The 14,533-nt window shown below is 36.3% G+C and overlaps 1 long non-coding RNA gene across 2 annotated transcripts in view; it reads left to right on the top strand.

The window, feature by feature from the left end:
• LOC143257295 (uncharacterized) overlaps positions 1-14,316 on the top strand; it is a 38,818-nt gene extending 24,502 nt beyond the window's left edge. The window contains exon 3 of one of the 2 annotated variants that reach the window (XR_013031770.1): positions 14,299-14,316. This is a non-coding gene — a long non-coding RNA (uncharacterized LOC143257295). Of the gene's footprint in view, positions 1-1,415; positions 1,434-14,298 lie in introns of those variants that run through there. The other variant, XR_013031771.1, reaches the window with a different exon arrangement.
• The last annotated feature ends 217 nt before the right edge of the window (positions 14,317-14,533 follow it).

Consider the following 14,533-nt stretch of genomic DNA (forward strand, 5'->3'; position numbering starts at 1 on the left):
TCATAGAAAATCTGCCATTGTTCCTTTTAGCCTTCGTATTCAGGCACAGTCAGAAAAATTGGATATATTTTTTAATGGTATAGCAGTATCAACAGTTTGTCCTCTTCCACCATGGCTAATTACTATCCCCAACTGTGACCTTTCTTTGAGTCGTCTGAGAAAGGCTGGTACTCCTGAACGAAAATATCTCTCTTTATTTGCTGAACATTTTTCAAACAATCCATCCATTTCCATATATGCAGATGGTTCAAAATCAGGTACTCTGAAAGTTCTACCATGGTTTGTTACAGTTTGGTTGTTGCACACAGAATCCCCTTTACAGTTTCTGTGTTCACTGCAGAATTGTATGCCATTTCTCTTACCCTGAATCATATTGAAACAATGCAATATAGGAATTGTATGATCTATACTGATTCATTCAGCTGTCTATTGGTATCCAAAACAAACTGGCCCATCTGTCTCTACCATCTATCTCTTTCCAGTTTGTTTTGGATACCAAGTCATGTTGGTATTCGTGAGAATGAGCTAACCAACAGAGTGGCACAGTCCATCTGCTCTGGCTCTATCACCACATCTCCTGTTCCATACATGGACTATGGTCCAGTTATTAAAACCCAACTTTACACCATTTGGCAGTCAACCTGGAGTGAGCAATGATATAATAAGCTTTTGCAAATCAAGCTTTCTTTAGCTCTTTGGCCATCTTGTTCCTATAAAATCAAAGGGAGGAAGTAGTTTTGGCTTTGCTATGCAGTGATCACAGCTTTTTAACTCATCACTTCCTTTTATTTGGTATTGATGCAATAATGTGTGGTCTGTGTGGCATTCAGGTCACAATTGTACATATTTTATTATTATGCCTTCATTACAACCAAGAACAAAGACACCATCTCAAGCATATTTTTAAGGTAGGTTTGCCTTTGACATTAGCAAATGTCACAGGTGATACTGGCTGCCTCACTCATTTTCTTATATTTTTAAGAGCCATTGGTCTTTTAAACTCAATTTAAGTGTTTTATTAGACAATATACTGTTTTAGTATGATTTCTTTTACACATTTTAATTTTATTTTGACCTGAACCCAGAACTGGAAAGGGCAACTTTAGGTGACTGACAGCAAGTTTGAACTTCATGCTTCAATCTTCCTGGCAGGTCTTAATTGTACATTTTTTACGTATTTCTGTCTTCATTTCCATGTACCACTATCGTGTACTACATCTTGTTTGGCACAGATAGCTCAATAGCATTGTGCCAATAAACATGCAATACCTATCTACCTACCTTTAACCAGTTTGTTTGTTTTATTGGGGGGTAAGTGACTTTTATGTTTTGAAATTAGTGTGCTCATTTTATGTTTAACTGTAACTGTGTTTTTTTAAGACTTCATTTTACTCATAGTTACATATATATTACAGGTGAATGCAAGAAGCATATGTTGAAATATTTACTCTGCTTGAGACAAAATAATAACAGCAACACATCTTGTAGGTTTTTTGGCCAACAATTACCTTAAGTGTCGAATGGATAAGTAATATATTTGTAATTAACTAGTTTTGTTATTTTTGTCTTGTTATCAATTAATTAAGACGTATTTTGTTCTGAAAATTTTCAAAACCACCTGTAACTAAAAGAAAATGTTCAAACATTTTTCTTTGGATCTCATTTTATTCCAATCAGTTAGCAATGATTAGTATGTCAGCCTAAGACACAAACAGAAAGCCATTACAACCAGAGTTGAAACACAAACTCAAATTTATTAACCTTTGACAACCAAATAAATCAAAAGTGAAATTTTTTAATAATTAGAATACAAAAGTTATATTTTTGTAAAACATGGTTAATTGAGTATGTGCTTTGCTAAGACTTACTGCTAACATCAAAGAAAAATATACCATAAATATCATGGTTACCATTTCAATAAATAAAGGAATTTGGAAAAATGACCAGTAGAAAAAAAAATCTAATTCAAAAATAATATTCTGTATTTACATAACTGAAAAATCAATAAAAATAATCAGTAATAACACTTAGTTTTTATTTAATCATTAGACCACAAGATTACATCTCATGTGACCAGAAATTTACATAATCTTTCCCAACATTAATAATATCTGTACCTCACCATTGGGGGGAAGCTGGTGTCACATTCGTAATACTTACATGCTCAAAATTGATGTGGTAAGTTGGAAGGTACATTAATACTTTAGTTTAACTACAATTTCAAAGCTAAACTAAGAGATAAAAGAAATGATAAATGAAGAGTGAACAAAATAAATTTACAACTTCCCAAGTGTAGGAAATATTTCTGATTGTCACCATGCAATTTAAAAATAATTTTTCTTTTTACCTTTAATCAAACATTTTGTAGACTAAACATGGTTTGAGTAACATTAACAAATAGTAATTAATATTAGTGTTAATACTTTTCATTGTTTTAATAGTGAACATAAGAATCCTAAGCTGTAAACAATACCAGGCATATGTGCAGAAAAGTACATTGTTTACTTAATGTTGTGAGGTAAACAAACAATAATCAATCAGACATGATTAAACAATGAAACTTTTCATTGTAGATGTTTTTTTATTTACTACAAGCATATTTCAATAGAACCTTGTTTCATCTTGCAAGCCCAGATTTTAATTGTACAACATGAATATGGACTATATAGGTTCTCTCAAAACGAGTAATATGACAAATTATGGAACAAAAGAGATTGCATGGTACAAGTTAAATAATTGTTTTTATCATATAATATTAGGCAGTGGCTATGCATCCACAAAAAAACAACAATTGTTAATAGGTAGAGAAAATAGAAAAACAGGATGGTTCATATTTATGCTTCCGGATTTAAAATTTAACACTTAACTAATTAAATAAATACAACCATGCACTTTTCATCATCTATCTTCCAGCTAACTCAAACAGTTTTATTGGGATCTCAGTAGACTTCTGTGTCTACACCGTCAGTAGTTCTTGGTACATAAAACTATTATTCAATATCAGTTCACATTTGCTACAACAAGGTATCTGTTATCTTGCTCTGTAATGTATGTCATAGTTACGATATGTGATATCTATAACATACCCCTATACTTCTATCCTGAACTACCACATGTAATTTTGCTGTGTTATAGCCATTGACTTGGTATTTACAAACCAAATGATACATTGAACCTTTTCTTGCACAGTTGACATTTTATAGGGTAACACAACACACTAGAGTGAAAAAACGTGACAGTCAGAACAATACGAGTTAGGCTATATGTTAGAAACAGAATGGTTATATTTCCTTAGTTATTTAGTTATTAAATTTTGAAATATTTTGCTACTCTGTGTATTTGTGGAAATGAAACTGTAGTTACTTGTGAGCAAGTCTGTCAACCTTAAATACATTTGCTGATCAGGAAGGATTTATTTAAAAAATAGTTTTTTGATTAGTTACACCTACATACTTGGGCTAACATTCATTAATTATGCCTGCATATTAGGGCTCTACTATGGAATTATCCTGCATTTTATTGTAGTTGCAGTCTTTAAATTACTCAGTTGCTATTATTGTTACCCCAATCAAGGCAATCTACATAATATATCACAACTATAGAAGTTGATAGTGAAAGTAATTTTTATTTGGTTTCAAGGTGTAATTGTTTGAAAACCATAATCTCACATGTTTTATTTTAATTTTATCTGACAAACTCATTAATAACTTAACCAAAATAACTATTGACATTAAAAAAACCAAGCAAAGAGAACCAGAGAGCTAGTTTAATGTATTTTGTTAATTTTGAAGGTAATTCCGTAACAGTGACTTAATTTTTTACTTTAAATGAGGGTTTTCTACTGACTCGATGAAAACCATTGTTCGTATCATTTGTAGATAACTGAAGTACTGTAAAAATGACAGACAGATTAATTTTGGGTGACGATTGCACCATCTCATTAGAAAGTACAGTCATGTGAAAATGTCAGGACACCCTATGAAAGCCTGTGTATTTTTGTCACATTTTTAGATGTATAGATATTTAATCTCAATTTTAACAATACTGAGAGTTTTTAGAAATATAACTAAACAATTAAAACTGAAGAAAAGACTTTTCAAGATCTTCTCTAAATGTCATGCTACAAAAATGCATATTTGAACTGAGGAAAAAGTTAGGACACCCCCCACATTTATACCTGCATAAAATGATTCAACTCACACACAGGTGTATCACACCAGGTGCAAGTGATTAGAAGATCGTTACTCAACATTGTAAATGAGGCTTGCCCTATTTAAACCTTAGACATTTAGTTTGGTGTGCTCCTGACTGTTGAAGTGAGAGTGAGCACCATGATGAGAGCAAAAGAGCTGTCTGAGGTCTTCAGAAAGAAAATTATGAGTCTGGTAAGGGATTTAAAAAGATCTCAAAAGAGTTTGAAATCACCCATTCCACTGTCCAGAAAATAATGAACAAGTGGAGGGCTTTCAAAATAACTGTAAACATGCCCAGGTCTGGTCGTCCAAGCAAGTTCACCCCGAGAGCAGACTGCAAGATGCTAAAAGAGGTATCCAAACACCCTAACATGTCATAACGGGACCTACAGCAGGCTCTGGCTACTGTTGATGTGAAGGTGCATGCCTCTACAATCAGAAAGATACTACACAAGTTTAACTTGCATCGGAGGTGTGCAAGGAGGAAACCATTTCTCCATAAGAGAAACATCAAAGCCAGACTGAAGTTTGCCAGAGAGAATGTAGACAAAGGCCAGGACTTCTGGAATAATGTTCTTTGGACAGATAAGTCAAAAACTGAATTATTTGAACACTAGAACAGAGGACATGTTTGGCATAAATCAAATACAGGATTCTAGGAAAAGAACCTCATACCATCTGTGAAGCATGGAAGTGCAAGTGTCATGGTTTGGGGCTGCTTTGCTGCAGCAGGACCTCGACAGCTCACAATCATAGAATCCACCATGAATTCTACTGTGTATCAGAGAGTGCTTGAGGATCATGTGAGACCATCTGTAAGAAAATTAAAGCTGAAGTGGAACTGGACCCTGCAACACGACAATGACCCAAAACATACCAGTAAATCCACCAAGGACTGGCTGAAAACTAAGAAATGGAAAGTCCTGGAATGGTCGAGTCAAAGCCCAGATCTTAATCCTATTGAGATGCTGTAGGATGACTTGAAACAGGCTGTACATGCAAGAAACCCCTCAAACATCTCACAGCTGACAGAATTCTGCATTGAGGAGTGGGGCAAACTTTCTTCAGACCGATGTCAGAGACTTGTATATGTGGCAACAAGAAGTGTCTCATTGTAGTTATTTCAGCCTTTGGTAACACTAGCTATTAGGGGGTAGGGTGTCCTAACTTTTCCTCAGTTCAAATATGCATTATGGTAGCATGACATTTACAGGAGAACTTGAAAAGTCTTTTCTTCAGTTTTAATTGTTTAGTTACATTCCAATAAACTCTCAGTGTTGTTAAAATTGAGATTAAATATCTATATATCCAAAAATGTTACAAAATATATAGGCTTTACATAGGGTGTCCTAATTTTTTCACATGGCTGTATGTATGTTCAACATGATTTGCTTTAGGTTTTGAAATTTATGTATTTTCTTGTTCTGAATATATGAGTATTTCTGAAGAAATATCCCTTGATGTATTATTATGAAGTGTTTTTTTCATTAGTAAGAAATTAAACCTTATTTACCAAAGTATTTCATGTCATTACCTGATTTAATATGTTCTAGAGCAGAATTTATTAATGTTATAATGGTTCAAATAACTTCTGAGAGGACTTATCAAAAACTAATGTGTGTTTATATTTCTCAAACATAAGACTTAGTTGCAGGATTTCAGTCAGAGATAAAATTATTGTATGACTGTCTAACAGGTAGTAATTGAAGACAATAATCACTCGTATGGCCTGGTGGTTAGGGTGCTTGACTTGCAACTTGCAGGAAGCAGGTTTGAATCTCCATTAACAAACATACTCGCTTTTTCAGCTGTTGTTATAATGTGGTGGTCATACCTTCTAATCATTGGAAAGATGGAAACCCAAGATGTGTGGTGCTTACTATCTTACCTCTCTCTAGTCTATCCATGCTAAATTAAGTATGGCTGGTGCAGATAGTACTTGCATATCTGTGTAAAATGTAAAAACAAATTACTCAATTCATTGATTCTCATATTCACATCATACTCTTTTACTATTTCAAGAAAATATAACTATCAAACAAACATTTAATGATAGCTTACAACACTGACTACTTACTGGGTTGAGAAGTCCTTTGAATAATGGTAATTCAAAATCAAACATGATTGGCCATTCAACAAGTCTATTTTTTATTGTTTTATTTTCTGAGAGTTGTGTTATACATATGGGATGTCCTCTTGTATATTATTGACACTTGTTATCACTAATGGAGTTCTCCCAAGGTAGTTATTTGAGAAAATTCACTTGTGTGTCTATTCCTAGTGATCTTTTGAAAGTGGTTTCTACAGGAATTCAAGACGGGTTGACCTTCCACAAAACAAGTTCTATAAATTTATCAAACATGTCTTTCTCTCACCAAATTACTTACAAAGACAATCATAGTGGTTGAACTTTGGCTGGTACTAATCCTTGTGGATCATATGAACTGGATCACTCATTCATTTGAGTACAAAATGTGACCCTCACCAACACCTGTACAACAATGTACCAGTAAATTCCTGTATGACCTTAGTGATGGTTCTTAGCCTTTCTGCAGATTAATTGTGAAGTCCTGCTGATTAACTGTCCTATTAATGCATGTGCAGTGGTTCCAATGACACCTTAACTTCTCTCTCAACTGTCAGTGACAATTGTATGTTGTCTACAGCTTTTATACTGTAATTTTGTAACTCATAAGTATTACTCAAAGATTTTAAACCCATGTTTTCTTATATATATCCATATAAATTGTTAAGTGATTCAAAATACGTAATTGTATAGGTAACCATAGGTATTTGTATTTTACTATTGCTTTGTGACAGCAGATCAAGACAATTAACAGTATTTTGTCAAGTGGTGGTGCTCCAACATCATAATGCTGAAGACACCTTACTGTTTCTTTTGTGGACTTTTTTGTTGAGAGCATAGTTCACATGATTTATATCAAGTCTCTACAGATCCTTAACATTTAACCAAATTAAAGGATAATCTTACTGTCTTCTTAATGCATAAGTATCTAGCTGTCATATTTCAGTGTTGAAGCAATTCAGAATGTAGACATTGGAAGTACCAACTGAAGTCATGTTTCTGTCCATTGGTATTTTCAATTTCCAACATAGACTTTCTTGTGGGCAAAATGAATCCCATTGTGCCAAGTACATCATTTTCTTAAGGTTGTACTTAAAAACTGTTGGAATTGAGAGTTTTTCTACATTATTCTTGATCTACTGAATAATTAGTTTCAGATGCATATCTTTTTCCTTAACGTCTTCAAAGTTGAGTGTTGCACCACGTTAGGTCAACATCATTTGTGAATATTCTAGCTTCAGCAATTTCTACTGTAACTTGGGTTTGTTGTCTTCACTCTCATGCATCTCACTTATCACAGTACTTGCACACGTTCTTTATTTATAAATGGTTTTGTGAATAATGTATCAGTATTTCTATAACTGTTCAAAGTGGTGCACAACATTTAAGTTATCCAGTTAAATTGTTTATGGAGTCATCTTGCTGTACAGAACTCCGAACTACAAAATTCCAGCGTCCTACCTTGATCTTTCAAATAATAATAGTGTAGATGACAAGTTGTATCACAACAGTTTTACAGAATGACTATACTGAGAGCACAGCTCAAGAAATCCCCTTATTTCACACAGATTGAGTCTTAAATAGGTCTGTAAATGAAATTTATCTGCTGAATCTGTGTCCCAGGAAACTTTATTAATGAAATGATTCACACCTTTTCTATCTTCGATTGTTTCAGAAATGTTATTGGCTCATCATAAGCATTAGAAAAGTTCACCCTGTATGCAATAGCATTTTATGGTTCTTCAAAGAAAACACATACAATTAGTCAATGAAGTGCAGCAGGTTCATGACGTAATTCAAATGATTACACCAAAGATTGCCATAAGCCATTCCCAGAGGTAAAGACTGTCTTCTCTCTACTTGCTTCATTGTCTTGAACTTACTAATATCCTCTCCAAAAAATCCATCACTGAAAAACATTTTCATCCAGACAAACATTCCAAGGAAGAGTAAATCCTTGGCAGTTGCTGGAATTATTCTTTGTGAAATTATACTTTTTTAATCTTAAAGATTGATTCATTTTTCCATAACAATTCATAATGATGCACAAGGACAAGTATTTGGATTTTACACCCCCCTTGTTATTTAAAACCTTTGATTTCTTTGTATGTTTCAGCCTCTTTTGCAAGTTGCTGTCATTAAGCCAACTGGCATATTGTAGTTGAACTGCCAGTATTGATCTTATGAGGTATTTGTTTTGCCTACATCATGATGTCTTGTGGAGAAGTCATCTTTATTTTTCACGAGTGAGTGGTCTACAGCGTTAATTAGCTGTAACTTTGCTATATCTCCTGTAATACAACTCTTGTATACAAGATGGTAAAGTGTAATTCGGTAATGATTTGCCATCAAACTTCCTGCATCTTCCTCATAGGTGACTACTTCTGGCGTTTTTTTATGTGGAAGTACTACACATTCAGTTTCAATTGTTTATTTTAGACATGCTTCTAATTTTATGGTTTGATGAAATCGTGACCCAAATGATGACATTATTTATTCTCTAGATATTTGAGAGTTATACCAATAATTAATCTTTCAGGATATGTTGGAGTGTTTGTTTTTACTACGTTCTAGTCAGTAGTTGTAAATTATGGATAAAGTGTTTTTCTTGCCAAACAAGTCATGTATTCTTGTTAAGAGAAAACAAGTCATGCATTTTGTTGAAAATGAAGCAAGTCATGTATTCCTGTTTAAACACAAAACAAAACAGGTAATGTGTTACTGTTTATTAAAGGCAAAATATTTTAGTTTGGTTTGTTTTGAAGTAAGCACAAAGCTATACAATGGGCTATCTATACTTTGCCCACCACATGATTCAAAACCCAGTTTCTAGCTGTGCGAGTCATCAGACATACTTCTGTGCCACTAGGGGCAAAGAAAAAGAAGAGACAATTTCAAATTTCCAATGATAGTGCTTGTTGTTTTGAAATCCTTTTAAGTGTTATTATTATATTCTTGTTGCAAAGTTGTTTAATGAACCATCCAAACTGTTTACCATGGGGAATCTAAAAACCAAATTTTAGTGCTGGAAGTCCGTAGGTTTATCACTGAACCAGTGAGTGGCAGTAGCAGTACTTTTTGGCTAATCGTCTGTTGTCACCAAGAGCAACTCATCAGTGATACACATACAAGAAAACTACAGATTTACAGCTAATGTTGAGAAGGAAATAAACAACTAGCAGTGGCTCCATTTTTTCGTAACCCAGATAGACCTCGAGTAGCTTAGCACGGAATTTAAAACAAACTATTTTCTCGAAGCGCAGATAGCCCTCAAGTAGCTTTGCGCAAAATTCAAAACAAACCATTTTCTTGTCGTGCAGATAGCCCTGAAGTTGCTTTGCACGAAATTCAAAACAAACCATTTTCTCGTAGCGCAGATCGCCCTCATGTAGCTTTGTGCAAAATTCAAAACAAACCATTTTCTCACAAATAAGAGTGAACACGATCCAGAACGTGGTTCGAAAACAAACAACAAAAATCATACATTGATGTAAAACAAAAGTACAGTGCTCACGAGAAAACTCACTTCTAGATAAAAATGTATATGTAGAAACGGCTTGTTTGGTTTGGGAAAATTTTTTACATATAGGAGCGAACAACATTTTGACCTTTTCGGTCATTGTCAGGTTCACAAAAAAAGAGGTAACTGACCAATAGCTGATCACATGTTTGAAGGGGGTTGTGTAACTGAGCGTAGTAATGTAAAGGGTGTTCTTAGATGTTTGAAAGTGAAAGTGGGTTTTATCGGGGTACTCTCGTCTCCCCCCCACAGCAAAGTTTTGGGTATTTCTATACCCAGGCCCTGAAAAGAGGTACGTTATCATGTGTTGTATTATTCTTATACCTTTCTACACTCCTGTACTTCATGCAATACCAATGTCAATATGTTTTCCTGCCCTCTTTGCCTCCCCCCGCCCCTGACACCGTTTTCCCTATTTTCAACATAGAGTGCCCCTCCTTTTCTCCTCCAACTTCATTTGTCTCCTTCACGACAATAACCAACCAACTTCAAATCATTCTTCAGAAATAGTCCTAGACATAAACTATACAAATATCCACTTTGCTCATTCAGAGGTCTTTTAACCCTCAGCCCCCTCGGTGTGGATTCCTGTACATGGTGAGGGGACCTCCCAGGAAGGTTCTGTTTCTTTCAGTTTACCTCCTCTGGGATCTAAACATCCACCCATGTGTTTGCCGTGTGTGGCAACCTGTGAAGGTGAGGAGAGGATCCTGGTGGTTGAGGGGTCCAACCCTAACACACCACTTTGGCCTTGAATTTCTGTAGACGGGCAGTTTATGGGTGGCCCCCCTTGGGTCATTCAGCTGGTCCATTTGGGCTAGAGTCAACCAAGTACCAGTGTTGGAAGTTCTCAACAGGTGTTGTGGACATTGTGTTTGATGCTGGTGTTTGGGTATAGTGCTCACAAAACCCTGGCGTTGCTGCAATGTACCTTGCATGACATAGTGTGTCCCCTCGTAGGGCTCCACGATGGGTGGGGTCAGTGGGTACCAAAACTTTCCTTTTTTCTTTGGATCCTCCAACAAAAAATTTAAATAAAATAGTGAAAAACAGTAACTAGGTAAACGACCATGTCTTGAAGACTCTGAGCAGCAGTTTTCAACATCTGTAATACCTGTACCCCATTTTCTTACATTACATTCTCTTTCAGAAAATTCTTTAGGGCAAATGTACCCCTTTTTTATTCAGAAGGGACTAGAGGGACTTGCTGACTCTCCAAAGTCAGTAAAGAAGCTTCGATCTGGAGACATATTGGTTGAAACATCCACATCCCAACACAGTGAACTCCTCTTGAATTCAAAGGCAATTGGGGATGTACCTATTGAGGTTACCCCTCATGCTACCTTGAATTCATCATGAGGAGTTATTGTTGAGAGGGTTTTGAAGAATATCCCCGAGTCAGAGATTCTCACTGGTCTCTGCACTCAAGGAGATTCTGCAGTGAGGTTCATCTCCACTCGCAAAGACGGAGTTACACTGCCAGAATATACCCTCGTTTTGACATTTACATCACCACGTGCACCAGCCACTATTAAGGCAGGTTATCTAATTTGCAGGTTACGGCCGTACATTCCAAACCCTCTGATGTTTCCAGTGTCAGAGGTTAGGCCACTCAAAGACGTCATGTCGTGGTTCCCTGCTCGTTGTGGTGGCAAGGACTACGATGCCTATGAATGTCACACAGACCCACATTTTGTAAACTGTAATGGTTCCCACCCTTCCAATTTTCATTCTTGCCCAAAATATTTGGAAGAAAAAGAGGTGCAGCATTTGAAAACGACCCATAATATTAGTTATCCTGAGGCTTGGAAATTGCTGTCCACCACTCCATCTCGGACATATGCTGCTGCACTTCATTCCACAACTACAGTTGGAGTGCAAACAAATCTCTCTGTACTTCCAAGACAAACTTTTTCAAAACAAATGAAAAGCCTTTTGACCTCCGTGGATGAAAAGGTTGATGAATCGACTTCTACACCCATCTCTGTTCCTCCCATACAGTTTAACAAATCTCAGGATCCACATTCTTTGGTTTCAAATACAGGCATTTCTTCTGAAACATCTTTTTCTCCAACCCCACGATGCAAAACAATCATTCGTTGGCATCCTCAGTCACTGAAATCCCTTCCAACAACAACGACCTGCCCCATCGAACCAGAGCAGGATCCATGGAGGTCGATAGACCTCCTCGAATAAGGACAGTAAGGAAAAAAAGGCGTGGTCGTAAACAAAAGGGTTCTCCGGCCACTTCGCCTTCCCATCATTAAAAATAGCCACCTTGATACAATGGAACTGTCGAGGTTAACGTTCTAATCTGGATAATATCAAAAGACTGATTGCTTTCTATCATCCTGTATGTCTTTCCTTACAAGAAAAATTTCTAAAACCTGCTAATACAGTCACCATTTGGCAGTTTTCTCTGAACAGAATTGACAGGCTGCGTGATGGACGAGTACGTGAAGGGGTGGCACTATTGGTTGATCAGCATATTCCCACCCTGTTCTTGTCACTCAACACACTCTTGGAGGCAGTAGCCATCCGTGTTTCCTTGGGTCATACCATCACTGTTTGTTCTCTCTACCTGTCCCTTGAGAGACATATGATCAATCAGACCTTGATGCTCTCGTTGAACAGTTGCCGTCTCCATATCTACTCCTGGGGACTTTAATGGACATCATCCACTCTGGGAAGTGCTGTTATTGATAGGAAGGGTCGATCTGTAGAGCGTATGCTCTCTGATCACAGTCTTTCTCTTTTCAATACTGGTTCTTCCACTTACTTTCATGCACCTAGTCAGTGATTTACTGCTATTGATCTCTCAGTTTGCTCCCCTTCATTATTTTTCCATTTTTCATGGAGGGTTGACACTAATCCACAAGGCAATGATCATTTTCCTATACTTTTGAGAGAGACTGGCCATGTTCGATGCCACCCTACTTGCGTGCCCAGGTGGAAGGTGGATCAGGCAGACTGGTCTACTTTCACTGCTCTCGCAGAACTTGATCCTGCCATCGTGAATCAGCCATCAATAGACGACTGTGTTGCAGCAGTAACTGACTGTATTATACAAGCAACTGCTCAGTGTATTCCTACAACATCGACACGTTTTCCACGATATCCTCGTCTGTGGTGGAATCCTGCTTGCCACTTGGCACGGAAGGCTCAAAAACGGGCCTGGGATACTTTTTGTAGATATCCCACACTTTCGAACCACATCGCTTTCCAATGGGCTCGTGCACATGCTAGGCGGGTAAGACGTCAAATCCAGAAGGAATCTTGGATTAAGATCACAACTAGCATATCTTCTACCACCAGTTCCAAGGTCATATGGGACAGGATTTGAAAGGTCACTGGGCACTACAATTCTGTCCCCCTCTCCATATTACTCACTGATGGCCAAGAGGTAGCTGATATCCGGAGCATCGCTGATACTCGAGGAGAAAGCTTTTGCTTTTCTTGATATAGTAGTGTGTAGTTTGTGTAACACTCAAATCACTGTAAGACACGTTTTACATTCTTGCCATCGTTATGACTCTCAACAATGGCACTATTTTAAACATGTTCTGTCCCAAGGTTTGTCTGTAACATTAGACAGTGTTATTGTTGACGGTGACTCTGACCACCTTCATAAAGTTGTTAGTTTTTTAATGGCCATTAATCTTTATAATGTCATTTAAGTGTTTGATATTTATTCATTATATCTTTTTAATTGTGGCTCCCTTTAAAAGTCACAATCTCTCTAGTTCAATTTGAAATTGGAAAGAGGCCAAATTCAGGTGAGTAACGTTGCTGTTTGAACTACTCGTTAGTCGTCCTGGCGAGTTGTTATTACAGTTTTGCTGCATGTGTTTTAACACTTTTATTACTTTACATTTTGAATCTGGCCATAATGTCAAATAACCTGGAACCAGGACTGGAAAGGCCAACTTCAGGTGACTGACAGTGGTTCTTGTACTTACCTGTTAGTCTTCCTGGTGGGTTATGATCATTACCATTATGCGAAAAAAGTCCTTTACAACTTTGTAGACTGGATGTCAACATTGGTTTTATGCCATTTATGTTTTTAATTGCTGTTTTGTTTTTACCTTCATTTCATTTTACAAATTTTACTACATTTACTTTACTTTTAACTTTTTACTGGACATTTGGCTAATTATTATTGCAATTTTACTACATGTCTTTTAAAATTTTTATCACTTTACCTTTTAATAATGGCTGTTTTGACACACAACCTGGAACCAGGACTGGAAAGGCCTACTTCAGGTGACTGATGGTGGTTCTTGTACGTACCTGTTAGTCTTCTTGGCGAGTTATGATCATTAACATTATGCTGGAGAAAGACCTTCACAACTTCTCTTTCTCTGTTTTCTCTCTTAACATTGTAGACCAGGTTTCAACTTTGGTTTTATGCTTTTCCTGTTTTTCAATGCTGTTTTGTTTTACCTTCGTTTTCTTTTATGTATTTTACAACTTTTAATTTATTTTTACCTTTTTTATAGGATGTTTGGTGCAGATAGCCTAGCTGCTTTGTGCCATAACACACTAAATCAACCAACCAACCAACTTTTCTCCTTTTGAGACCTTTTATGGGCTGTTTCAAAATGAGTTAAAAATGAATGAAATGCAGAATGTGGTAAATTGGTTAATCCTCATTTTGAGGATAGGTCATAGGGCTTATGTCACATTTTCAGTTATGTTTAAAGTGTAACTATCTCACTTTAATGTCATTGTATA

The sequence above is a fragment of the Tachypleus tridentatus genome, chromosome 1 (genome assembly GCF_004210375.1).
Source record: "Tachypleus tridentatus isolate NWPU-2018 chromosome 1, ASM421037v1, whole genome shotgun sequence".
NCBI lineage: Eukaryota > Metazoa > Arthropoda > Merostomata > Xiphosura > Limulidae > Tachypleus > Tachypleus tridentatus.